Raw genomic sequence first — 13,322 nt, 5'->3', positions numbered from 1 at the left:
GTAATTATGTTAGTAATTATTTTAAAGTTTTTTTAGTTGAAGTATAGTTAATTTACAATGTTGTGTTAGTTTCAAGTGTACAGCAAAGAGATTCAGATATATATATACACATCTATTCTTTTTTCAGATTCTTTTCCATTACCGGTTATTACAAGATACTGAGTATAGTTCCCTGTATTATACAGTGGGTCCTTGTGGTTGACTTATTTTATATATGGTACTGTATATATGTTAACACCAAACTCCTAATTTATCTCTCTCTCCTCCTCCCACTATCTCCTTTTGTAACAATATGTTTGTTTTCTATGTCTGTGAGTCTATTTCTGTTTTGTAAATAAGTTCATTTCTATTATTTTTTTAGATTCCACATATAAATTATATCATATGGTATTTGTCTTTCTCTGTCTGACTTACTTCACTTAGTATGATCATCTCTAGGTCCATCCATGCTGCTGCAAGTGGCATCACTTCATTCTTTTTTATGGCTGAGTAATATTCCATTGTGTGTGTGTGTGTGTGTGTGTGTGTGTACACACACACACACATCTTCTTTATCCATTCATCTGTTGATGGACACTGAGGTTGTTTCCATGTCTTGGCTATTGTAAATAGGGCTGCTGTGAACATCGGGGTGAATGTATCTTTTCGAATTTCTTTTTTTCCAGATATATGCCCAGGAGTAGGATTGCAGAATCATATGGTAACTCTATTTTTAGTTTTTTAGGGAAACTCCATAGTGTTCTCCATAGTGGCTGCTGTAATTATTAACATTTTAGTATAGTTATCATTTTTGCTGAAATATTTTAAAGTGGTTTCAAGTTTGCATGACAGTTTAACCCTTAAGTACTTCAGGAAGTTTTCTTAGTACCATATTATAATCACCCCTTACAAAATTATAATAATTCCATATATTATCTAATACCCAGCCCATATTCAATTTTCCTTAATTGTCCCCCCAAAATGCTTTTTGGTTTGTTCCAACCAGGATCTAAATAAGATCCGTACGTTGCATTTGGTTATGTCTCTTCTGACTCATTTAAATCTAGAATAATCTTTTTTCCCCTTATGCCATTGAGTTGTTGAATTGCTTAAAGCATTTTAGGTAAATTATAGACATCATGTCCCACCTTCTAGATTTCTCTGATTGCTTCCTTGTGGTGGTGTTTACCCTGTATTTCCTGTAAACTGGAAATTAGATGTACAGGCTCCATTGGATTCAGGTTGACTACACTGGCAAAAACTCTTCCTGGACCATGATGCTTCCTCCCTCGGCCACTACGTCAGGGTGTCCCCAGTGCCCGAGCTCCTCTCTTGCTGATGGAATGCTGCTGATTGGTAGATCCCACTGGGGACAGCTGATCCCTTTATGGAGAAGTTGCATTTTCTTCCTTTAGAGCCAGAAAGTAATCTATGGGACAATACTTTGGAATGATTGCGCTTTTAATCAATGAAGTAGGTCAGTGTGGCTGAACAGTGGTGAGGACAGGAACCAGAATTCAAAGGGCCAAAGGCCTTTATAAGAAATTTGGACTCTATCCTGTAGGACAGGGAATTATGGACCACTTTCAAGAAAAGGAAATCACATGATCAGACTTGGCAACAGGGAAGGGTGAGGAGGCATAAAGGGAATAGGGAACTAGCATTTCCTGAATGCTCGGCTTGAACGGACACTATGCTAGGTGCTTGGCATACTTGACACCAGTGAAACCTTCCCTGTTTTTAAAAGAAAAAGGCTATTTTACAGATGAGGAAAATGGAGGCTCTGACTCATTCGGTCACTCACCCAAGTCTGCAGCAAAGAACTAGTAAAGACCTAAAGGAAGGCAGTGACCATGAGCGTGAACAGGGGTTGAAGGAGAGTCATCGGTACCTATAACGAGCTGGGCGTGGGGAGGAGAGGAACTGGGAGCCCTGGCTGAAGCTGAGACTTCCTGCAGGTTGTGGGTGGGATGCCGGAGGGGATGGAGCAGGTTGGAGGGGAAGATAAGGAGCTCAGACTCCCAGCTGCCCAGATGTCTCCAAGCCGCTCTCTTGAGAAATGGTGTTTATAACATGACAATGTCTATATTTGGCTTCCAGCATGACTCGATAATTAGCTTAAGATAGCCCTCATTGGCGTTTCATTCAAAGTAAGGACGCTCTTCCCTTCCTTCTGACATGGCCTGTTTTCCGTGAGTGTCACAGGGTGAGTGTGAACGCGGAGCTCTTCTCTCTGTCTCTGTCTCTGTCTCTCGGTCCAAATGGGCCAGAGACTGATGTCAGGGTGTGTGGGGGCTGTCTGCTCTCTCAGCTACAGTTGATCTGTCTCTGGTGTTTGGGAGTGTGGGCTCCCCCCACCGGATAGGGAGCTGCCTGAGGTGGGGGTCCTGGAACCTGCCCATTCAATGCCCAGCAGGAGTGTGGTCCAGAGGTTGGTTCCAGGAACCATGTGGAGGGTGCAGTGACCAGGAGGATGGTTCTCAGAGGTCAGTTGGGAGGCAGCTGCCGAGGTTGGCTACAAGGATGCTCAGGGCAGAAAAAGGGCTGTGTTTAGGGGAAACAGGGAAACTTTTCCATTTAAGAGGTGTAGACAAGGTAGATTTTATGGGACTTAGTGGCTCACTCAGAGAAGGAGGAAGAGAAAGAATTGAGAAGGATCCTCGGGGTTTTGTCTCAGGAGAGAAGGTGGAGGCTATTGACTAAGGGGGGACCTACAAGAGGAGGGGCGGGTCCAGGGATGGGGAGATGTCGACTGAACCAGGAGCTAAATCTAAGTGGGTGTGGTCTGAGGAGACCTGGGAAAGGCCGGCTGGGACTGGAGAGCCGTCAGAACTAAGTCACAGACCCACGGGGCCAAGGGAGAAACTACAGGCATGAATAAGCATTTCCAGGGAAAGACATGTGGAACCAGGAGAGGACCCCCTGCCCCTGTCCCTGCCTCGGGAAAGGACCCCAACAAAAGCGGCTGAGAAACATGAGAGAGCGAGACATGCAGGGCGGTCACGGGGACCCAATGCCATGGAGAGGTTTCACAGGGCAATGATGGAGGAGCTACTGGCCTTTGTGATTCTGAGATGAACCAATCAAGGGTCTGGGAAACAGACTTCGGCTTCTTAGCAAAAACGGAGAAGTGGGAGGGATCACCTAGATATGGAGCCCGAGGAGCAAAAAGCAGAGCTGTCTCTCAGCAGGAGCCGACATGTCACCTACTGGGCACCAGGAGCAAAGCCACCAAGAGGGGACCACCCCCTGCCCCCGCCAGCAGCCTCTGTTCTGGTCACTTGCTCCTCAGAGCAGAGCGTGAAGGCCTCAGACTGGCGAGGCTATATCACATGCCCACGTCTCAGTTCCCAGGGCACCAAGACGGAGGCTCAGAATTCCTTCAGTTCCTCCAGTAAATACTTACTGAGTGCCTGGTATGTGCCAGGCACAGCTCTAGACCCCTGAATACAGCAACAAAAATCCACAAAGATCTTTGTCTTCACGGCACTGACATTAGAGGGGAAAGACTGACAACAACAACAGACCTAAGTATGTGAATAATGTCGAAGGTTAAGGACAAAGACAAAGTATAAGGAAGGTTGGGAGTGGTGGGGGAGGGTGCGGATGGCAGTGTACATAAGGTGGCCACGGAAAGCCTAACCGAGGAGGCAGGACATGCCTGGTGTGCACAGGAACCAGCAAGGAAGCTATGCGGCCTCGGCACGTGAGCCAGAGGAAGAGTGGAGGTGAGGCCAGAGGCGTGGGGGCAACAGACCGTTTAGGACCTTGTCGGCCCCTGTAAGGACTTAGGCTTCCCTCTGAGCACAGTGGGAACTCCCGGAGGACTTGAAGCCCAGGAGTGACCCGGTACAGTGTAAGGGGATCACTCTGGCCACTGTGTAGGGAACAGATGGCAGGGGCGCGGATGGAGGCAGGGAGACTGCTTAGGAAGCGATCCCGATAATCCCGGGGAGAGAACAGTGGTGGCATGGTGGGAAGTCATTGGCTTCTGCGTGTACTGTGAAGGTGGGGCATCAGGATCTGCTGTCAGAGTGGGTGTGGGAGAGGAGCCAGAACCGATCGCAGGCTTTGGGCCTCTGAACAACTAGAAAGGTCGAGTTGCCGTCAATGGAGATGGAGGAGGCTGTGGGTGAAGCAGCTGGCATGGGTGGGGTCGCTGGAGAGGTCTAGGGTGGATCACCCAATGGGGAGTTCCCTTGAAATAGACAGGGGGACACTGGGCAGCCACAACCTCCAGAAAACATCCACGACAGGTAAGGTTACTGGGGACCTTGGGCAGAGCAATTTCAGCAGGGGCGAGGGGAAGCCAGAGAGTAAATGTAAGTTGTGTACGCGGAGACCGAGATTTTGGTCCGGCCTCCTGATTTACAAAGCAGAGCGCGGATGGGAGACAGAGGGATGGAGAGACAAGGCCAAGGGAGTGGCCTTTCGGATGGAGGTGGCCTGAGCCCATTTGGAAGCTGAGGGGAAAGAGGCAGCTGAAGGAGAGCTTGCAGATCAGGATGAAGAATCCCCACAAGGGACTTCCCTGGTGGTGCAGTGGATAAGACTTCGCTCTCCCAATGCACGGGGCCTGGGTTCGATCCCTGGTCAGGAAACTAGATCTCACATGCATGCCGCAACTAAGAGTTCGCATGCCACAATTAAGGAGCTGGCGAGCCCCAACCAAAGAGCCCGCCTGCCGCAACTGAGACCTGGTGCAACCAACCAACCAACCAAACAAACAAAGAATCTCTACAAGAAGGAGAGCAGAGGTTCAAGCTCAAGGGGCTAAGGGTCTGGACCGGGGTCAGGAAACAGGGAAGGATTCCGGAGACGTCAAAAGAAGAGGTGGCCGGCCAACAGCAGATGAGAGAGAAGGCGGCGACAGGCACGACTCCAGGATTTTGAATCCCAATTCCCGTCATCCTAAAGGCCTTCCGTGTCTATCTCCGAGTCCAGGCTTCCTCATCTTCACACCACTACAGCCCCCAGACCTCACACTGCCCCTGCTATGACCAAGGTCTGCTGCATTCCCAAATCCTCAGCACCCTGAGCATAGCCTCATATCTGAACCCAAATACACGTGGCTGCTTTCCCCAATTCTGCCTCATTTGGCAGACACTGCCCACTTGCTGGCCCCCTCCCCACCTAGCCCTTCCATCCCCCAGCCCCAAGGGGCTCCTCTCCTGCTCTCCACCTGAGCCCCCATCTCAGCAATGCCTTTGCTTCCTGTTTCAGAAAGAAAATACAGTGGTGGTTGAGAGAAGCTGAACACAGAAGAGAACACAGTCTAAGATTCCACTTTTATGAAGTTCTAGAATCCGCAAAATGAATCTATCAAGATCTATTAGTGATAGAAATCGGATCAGTGTTGCCTGGGGCTGGGGGAATGACTGCCATGGGATATGAAGGAACTTTCTAGGGAGATGGAAATGTTCTATATTTTTATTGGGGTGGTGGTTACACGGCTCTATACATTTGTCAAAGGTCATCACTTGCACACTTAAGATGTGTGCATTTGACTACATGTAAACTATACCATAAAAAGCTGATTAAAAAAACAGAAAACTAAAAAAAAAATTTTAAGGAAAAAATACATGTTATCAAGCAGAAAAATCCTACACACACAGACACTCATCTGTTCCCATCCTTCACTTCCTCCCTTCTCTGGGGGAAGCAATGTGTCCCCTCTCGTCCACCTGAGCCCTTGTGCTGGAGACTGTCCAGTAAGCGGCAGGCCACCCCTCCCTGACCTTGCATCCTCCTCCCCCGCTGTCCTGTCTCTCTCTCGCTCCCAGCCCAGCCCCTAGGAAGGATGTCTACGCTCACACTCTCTCTCTCCCTCCTCACCCAATCTGCTGACACCTCCTCCACCATGCTGGACCAGTTGCCCCTGAGACCCCTGCCCTGCGGGCCACTCCCTCCCTCCCTCCTTCCTCTCTCCTCCCTGGTTTCTATGACACCACTTTTTCTGGAGGTCCTCCTCCATCTCTGGACATTCTTTCTCATGCTCCTTGCCTGATTCCCCCCAACTACTCCCTCTTAAATGCAGGCGTTCCCTGAACCTCTGGCCTTGGCTTTCTGCTCTCTGTACCTGCACAGATTCCCAGCATGATCTCACCCATGCCAGGGCTTCAGTTACCATCTATTGCTGACAATGCTCGAAGATATCTCTGAATATTTTTTAAGAGTATCAAGGATATGGCAGAAGAGGTAGGCAGAATATTACATATGCTTCAAAAGCATTTTACAATTTTTAAAGTGATAAACGTATCCAACCCTCTTCTGGGATGGTCCACTAGACCTCAAATTCAGCAAGCTCCACCTGAGCTCATCAACTCTCTCCCAATTCTGCTCCTCCTCCCTTCTTCAGGAGTCCAGTTGTTTAAGACAGAAGCCTGGGGGTCACCCTCCCACTCCATGATCACCAACTGTCAATTACCCGCTTCTCTCAATTTTACTCCCTACACATTCCCTCTCCCCGTCCCCACCAACATTCCAGTCCAGGACCTCTTCCTCACTCTCAGACATGTTCAAGCACTCATCCATTCACTCATTCATTCATTCAACAAATATTAACTGAGCACCTACTACGTGCCAGACACCAATCCAGGTGCTTGAGTTACATCAGTAAACATAACCGGTAAAAATCACTGCCCTAGGGCTTCCCTGGTGGCGCAGTGGTTGAGAGTCCGCCTGCCGATGCAGGGGACACGGGTTTGTGCCCCGGTCCGGGAAGATCCCACATGCCGCGGAGCGGCTGGGCCCGTGAGCCATGGCCGCTGAGCCTGTGCGTCCGGAGCCTGTGCTCCGCAACGGGAGAGGCCACAGCAGTGAGACGCCCGCGTACCGCAAAAAAAAAAAAAAAAAAAAATCACTGCCCTATAGAAGACCTAAACAGACATTTCTCCAAAAAAGATGTACAGATGTGCCAAGAGGCACATGAAAAAATGCTAATTATTAGAGAAATGCAAATCAAAATCACAATGAGGTATCACCTCACACAGGTCAGAATGGCTATCATCAAAAAAAGTCTACAAATAATTTATAGAGGGAGAGGGTGTGGAGAAAAGGGAACCCTCCTACACTGTTAGTGGGAATGTAAATTGGTGCAGCCACTATGGAAAACAGTATGGCGGTTCCTTAAAAAACTAAAAATAGAGCTACTATATGATCCAGCTATCCCACTCCTGGGCATATATCCAGAAAAGACGAAAACTCTAATTCAAAAAGATACATGCACCCCAAAGTTCACAGAAGCACTATTTACAATAGCTAAGACATGGAAACAACCCAAGTGCCCATCAACAGACGACTGGTTTAAGGAGATGTGGCATAGATAGATAGATAGATATAGATATAGATATTACCCAGCCATAAAAAAGAAAGAAATATTGCCATTTGCAGCGACATGGATGGACCTAGAGAATACCACACTTAATGAAGTAAGTCAGAGAAAGACAAATATTATATGATATCACTTATATGTGGAATATAAAATAGGACACAAATGAACTTATTTACAAAACAGAAACAGACTCACAGACGTAGAAAACAAACTTATGGTTACCAAGTGGGAAAGGACCCGGGAGGGATAAATTAGGAGCATCATACAAACAGATATAAACTACTATGCATAAAATAGATAAGCAACAGGGATTTACTGTATAACACAGGGAACTATATTCATTATCATGTAATAATCTATAGTGGAAAATAATCTGAAAAAATATATATCACTTTGCTGTACACCTGAAACTAACACAACATTGGAAATCAACTTACTTTAATGGAAGAAAATCACTGCCCCATGGAACTGATATTCTAGGGCTTGCAATAATTTCAGAAGTCACTCTGTTTTCCACCTTTACCCCTCTGACCACCAATTCTGTTGTGGCTACTGAACTTTGCAACATGTACATCTGCTCAGCATCTTCCACAGGACCTCATGTTCCTGAGGTCAAGTCTGGGCCACAGGTAACGTGTCTTGATCCCTTCCCTCCCATTGCCTTTTCCACTCTTCCTTCATGGAACACTTGTACCCCTTGAACACAGCAGGGCTCTCACGCTAGCAGGTACATTCGCTCGGCCTTGGCCTGTGATACTCTCCGTCGCCTGGCTATCCAGCAAACTCCTGGTCACCTTCAAGTCATAGCTCAGACCCTGCCTCCTCCAAGGAGCCTTGTCTGATTTCCCCAGGCAGACGCTGGGGCTTCTTCTCCAGGGCTCCCTCTGTAAATGGTCCACCCTCCATCATAACACATATCACACTGCATGGTGCAGTTTGCCTGCCCACCAGCCAGCTTTTCCTCTCCACCCTGGATGCCTTGCAGGGCTGCCACCCGCTTTGATCCTTTCTGCATCACCAGTGCCTGGCCCATTATCTGGCGCATAGTAGGGGTCAAAAAATGGTGGTGGATTAAATAAATGACAGTGAATTAGTAGTAGTGTGACTGCTACTAGGGAGATAGGGAGAGGCTTGGTGAGAAGGGGATGGTGAGTTCTGAGCTAGCCCCAGAGCAGCCCCCTTACTGATCATCTGGACCGACCCCATGGTTTAAAGCAGCGTTCAGATCCTGCTTCGGCACCTTCTGGTTGTGGTGCTCTTTGTGCTCTGAGCTTATTTCCTTCCCTGTAAAATGAGAGTCAAATCTATCTCAGGGTTGTTGCAAGGAGCATGGTAGATGCTTAGCACAGTGCCTGGCCCATCAGCTCTCATCAGAAGTGAGCTGCTGCTGTTATCATTGCAATTGTCATCATCATCACCACCATCACCATAGGTGTCCATCCTTGCCTGCTGACCCACCCATCCCCCTAGTGCTGTTCTCTACTATTTCCTCCCTTCTCACCCCCCAACCCATGTTTGACCCACTGTGGTCACCTTCCACTCCCACTAGTGCCTGGAACTTTCCAGGCGGAAGTCACCAAGGAGGGACCTCCTCCTCACAGAACCCTTTCCTCCCTTGACCTCTCAGTGGCATCACTTCTTCCTTCTTAAATGTCCCTCTCTGACTTCCATGACATGAACTCCCTGCTTTTCAGGACACCCTTCTGGCCTGCTCACTCTGGTTCTCTCCAGCCCAGACTGCTGATCCAGACCCAATCAACTGCCTACGGAGCATCACCACCCCATGTGTCACAGACACTCGATGTCGATGTCGGCATGTCCAAAGCGGCTCCTTGCCAGCTTCACCACCCCACCCCCACTCCTGAGTTCTACTGTGAGCGCAGAGATGAGCCCCAGCCAGCAAATCCTCCAGGCTGCACCTCTGGGAGGCATCCTCCCCGTCTTGCCTTGCCAAACAGTCCCTGTCGCGGTCTTAACATCCCACTTCTTTACATCCTCATACCCTGCCCTTCTCTCATCCCCTCTGCTTCTGCCAGAGTCAAACCCTCATGTCTCAACTGGGCCCTTACAAGTCTCCTACCACTTGCTATTCAAGTGTGCTCTTTGGAGCAGCAACACAGCATCACCTGGGAGTTTCTAAAAATGCTGGGTCTCAGACCTCCACTCCAGACCTACTGAATCACACTCTGCATTTTAACAAGACTCTCAGAGGATTCACATGCACTTTAAAGGTTGAGAATTGCTGTCCTACTAATCTAGCATCCCCCCACCCTAACCAATCCCAGACTTGACAACCAGTGTGCAAATAAGGCTATGCACCGCTTACTTAAAAGCCCTTACTGGCTCCCCACTGCCCTCAGGATTAAATCCAAACTCCTTAGCAAAATATCCTAGGTCCCTTTAATCTGGTTTTTGGTCATCCCTCTAACCCTCCCTCCTGTTCTCCTACTACACATACCACCATGGGGTGTCCACAGTGTACAACTTCAGTACACACTTCGCTGGTTCCTACCTCTGTGCCTTTGAACATGCTGTCCCCCCTGCCTGGAAAGCTCTTCTGCCCCTTGTTTGCCTGCAAACCCTCCTTCAGGCTTTCCCTGATCCCGTAAACATGGTCACTTCCTTCCTGCCAGTGTCCGCACTGTTCTAGGCATTGTCACAGCCCTTATGATCTTGAAGTCATTTCTCTATATATCTGTCATTCCCACCATCCCAGGGACTATCTGTGTATCTCCTATGGCCTGCCCATGATGATTCAATGAAGTGTTTGCTGAAAGATGGAATAATACAACTTTTTCCAATTCTGTCCTGATGGCAACCATAACAGGAGGGATGATGAAACTTCAGGAGGAACTAGTGGAAAAGAAGAACATAGCAGGGCAAATGTGCTATTCATCTGTCATCCCTCAGCCTGGAAATTTCCCCAAGAGCAAAATCATCAACCACAGAATGTTAACTCCAAGGGGATTTTCAAGATCTAGTCACCCAACCAAATGCCAGAGAGGGCAACTGCTTTGCCCAAGGTCACACAGCTGGTTAGGGGCAGGGCTGGGACTTGATTCCAAGTAGCTCTGGAAAAAGTTTGGGCAGATGGCTACCTCACGCCATGGACCTCTTCCCTTCCTACCCATTTTAACTCCCTAAAGGAAGTCCCTTATGTCCTAACATGGTCAAAGGGACCCTGTGGGCTCAGTCACAGCTCTTAAAACACCTGCTGGGAGCTTGGCTGGCTGGAGTTGCCAAACGGAGGAGGGGATCCAATTATCTCCATTTTCCAGATTGGCAAACAGAGGCAGTGAGACTCTGTGTTACACTGCTGGCTAATTTGACACTAAGCACTGTGCTCTTCCTGTAGAAAGATCTGAAAAGCCAAAAATCCCACCGGGGCAGAGTCCCTATTTACAATAATCATGACGACTGGCCTCGTAATGCTTGGGGGAATCCCCTCACTCCCACCAGTTCCTCTTTAAATCGAGCCTCTATCCTTCTTGCACAGGATGTCTGACTTAGGAAAGAACCTGTTCACCCACCCTCGCACCCCAACCAAGCCTACTGTAGAGACCACGGCAGAGTCATAACCTTTGACGGGGAAATCACCCCTCCCTGTACCAGGTACCTGACAGTGTCACTGCTCACATCAACCCTGAAGTTGGTACTACGTCCACATTCTGAGATGGGGACATTGAGGGTCCCTGATAAGGCATTACTAACCCATGGTCAAAGCCAGTAAATGAGTAGGCTGGGTATCAAACCTAGGTCTTTCTGACTCTAGTGCCCGCGCTTTCCATTTGGCCATGCCAGACACTCCCAGCCGGCAGGTAAACCACCTGAAGCCTCTTACTGGCTGGGCTACCTCGGGAAAGTAACTTAACCTCTCTGAACTCCCCCAAGGTCAGAATCTTTGCTTTCGCGGGAAAAAGTGATATGCAAACGAGACGCAAATAAAATGCAAACCCGCGGGCGCCGGCGCAGTCCTTTACCGGAGCCCGGGGCTTTCTAATGCGGAGGGCGCGCCCCCGGGGCCGGCGAAGCGCCCGGCCAGCTAGCAGAAGCGAAACCTCAACACTCTTCAGCCTCCCCCGCTCAGTTCCGGGAACCAGCGAGCAAGGTTTCGTGGAAATGCGATCGGCGGCAGCCGCCTCGGATCCCGGGACCACCCAGACCACAGCCCACAGTCCCGGGCCGGGAGGTGCGGGGGCCGGCGCGGTCGGGCCCGAGCAGCAGCGCGATGCGCGCTTCCGCCCCGCTCCGCTCCGGCGGCGGCCGCGGCGGCCCCACAATCCCCTTCTGGCTCCGGGGACGGGCGGGGCGGGGCGGGGCGGGCCGAGCGGGCGGAAATAATTTTCTGTTTGGTCCTCTCTGCCCCAGTCCCTTAGCCGCGGGACGCGCAAGGCGGGCGAGCGTGCTGGAGGCGGGAAGCGGGAGCGGGAAGGCGCTGCCCTGGCACGCTTAGAGGGGCGGAGAGGGGACGAGCAGGGGTTGTGCGCCTACTGTGTGCCCTAGCGCGTTACAAAAGGGTTTTCGTTAGATCTTCACTGCAGCCCTTGCTGGAGGGGGTTAACGCCCCATTTAAGAGAGACAGGCTGAGCCTCTGAGAGGTGAAGTCACCCGCCGAAAACTGCACAGCCAGGATCAGCCTGACACCCCAGATCAGTGCTCCGTTACGTCAAGGAGAGCGCGATGAACTTGAACCACTTGTTGGCCGAGTCCTGCTCTTGCTCGTTTTTCGTGGATCGGCACATAGTAGGTGCTCAGGAAGATATTGGAAGATGGAGAAGGAGCTTGACAGCTCAGCCCTGGGAGTACCCCTGCGAATCCAGCCCAGCCCGCGGGGCACCGGGTTTCCTCAGACCTCGGAAGGGAACACTTGAGATGGGCGGACATCCCAGTTCGACGCAGGCATTCGGCGAACACGTGGTGGCGGAGCCCCAGCCCTAGCGGAGGACAGACTGGGTTCAAATCCCCGCTCTGCCGCTTTCAGACAGTGTGGCTTTGGGCAAGTCACTTCACTTGCCTGGACCTGAGTTGCTCCATCAATAAAATGGGGGATATTAACATACACCCTAAAGGGTTGTGGGTGGCTTAAACGAAACAATGTTCCTTGTACACTTAACTAAACGCACAGGTAGAGCTACGCGTCCATCCCAGAAGCTTCGGGCGGTACACCTGTACGCGGTGAGGACCCGAACAAAAGTTCCTCTGCCCCAGTCCGCAAGTCGCCCACCCCTGGACGGAGGGACCGACGGGTCTTCGAGTGACCCTCGTCTAGCGAAACCCGAAACTACGGTCGGTCACCTCGGCCAAGGTCGGTCGCGAAAGCAAATATTCCAAAACTGGCGCATGGCTAGGGCTGACATGTTTGCGTTTAATTTCCTTGATGTTTTACTCTTGGCAGTAAAGGTAATTCGTTAGAAACTCCTAAGTGAGACTTCTCGTCTGTGTCTTGTTTAACTTTTCGTATGAGCGAAGTTCACAAAGCAGACCAAGATGCCGGCGCGTGGCAGTCCTTACGGGGATCCCGGCCCTCGGACCGGCCCCCAACAATACCCTGCTTCTCGGCCCCCTCCCCCAGGCATGGAAGCGGCAGAGACAGGCCTCCCCCACCCCCGGCCCAGCCAGTTTATACAGAGCCTCTACGACCTGGCGGCCCTCCGGATTCTTGTGTCCCTACAGGAGCAAGGGGAGTTGGGGACTGCAGCCTAGAACTTAGCTTCCCCGACCTCTCCAAACTTCGGTCTCGTCGGGATTAAGGGAGTAAATCCCTGATGCCACAGACCAGGTCAAGGACAAGTTCTCCCCCGCCCTACTCCCCCCCTCCTGGGTGGGAATTCACCCCCGTTCCCGGATGAAGAGTACTAAATAGACGCGAAGGGAGGGGTGGTGGCGGGCCCCGGCCCCTTGATGTTCCGGTTGAACAGGTGCTGGTGAAAAGGAGGCGGACCCGGCGGAAGAGTCGGCCAGGGGGGCCTGCGCCGAAGTGGGGGTAGCCTCTTCCACGCCTCAGTCCTCC

This window comes from Mesoplodon bidens (assembly GCF_964165515.1).
Source record: "Mesoplodon bidens genome assembly, chromosome: 19".
Lineage (NCBI taxonomy): Eukaryota > Metazoa > Chordata > Mammalia > Artiodactyla > Ziphiidae > Mesoplodon > Mesoplodon bidens.
The sequence above is the reverse complement of the archived record's forward strand: the minus strand, read 5'-3'. Positions refer to the sequence as shown.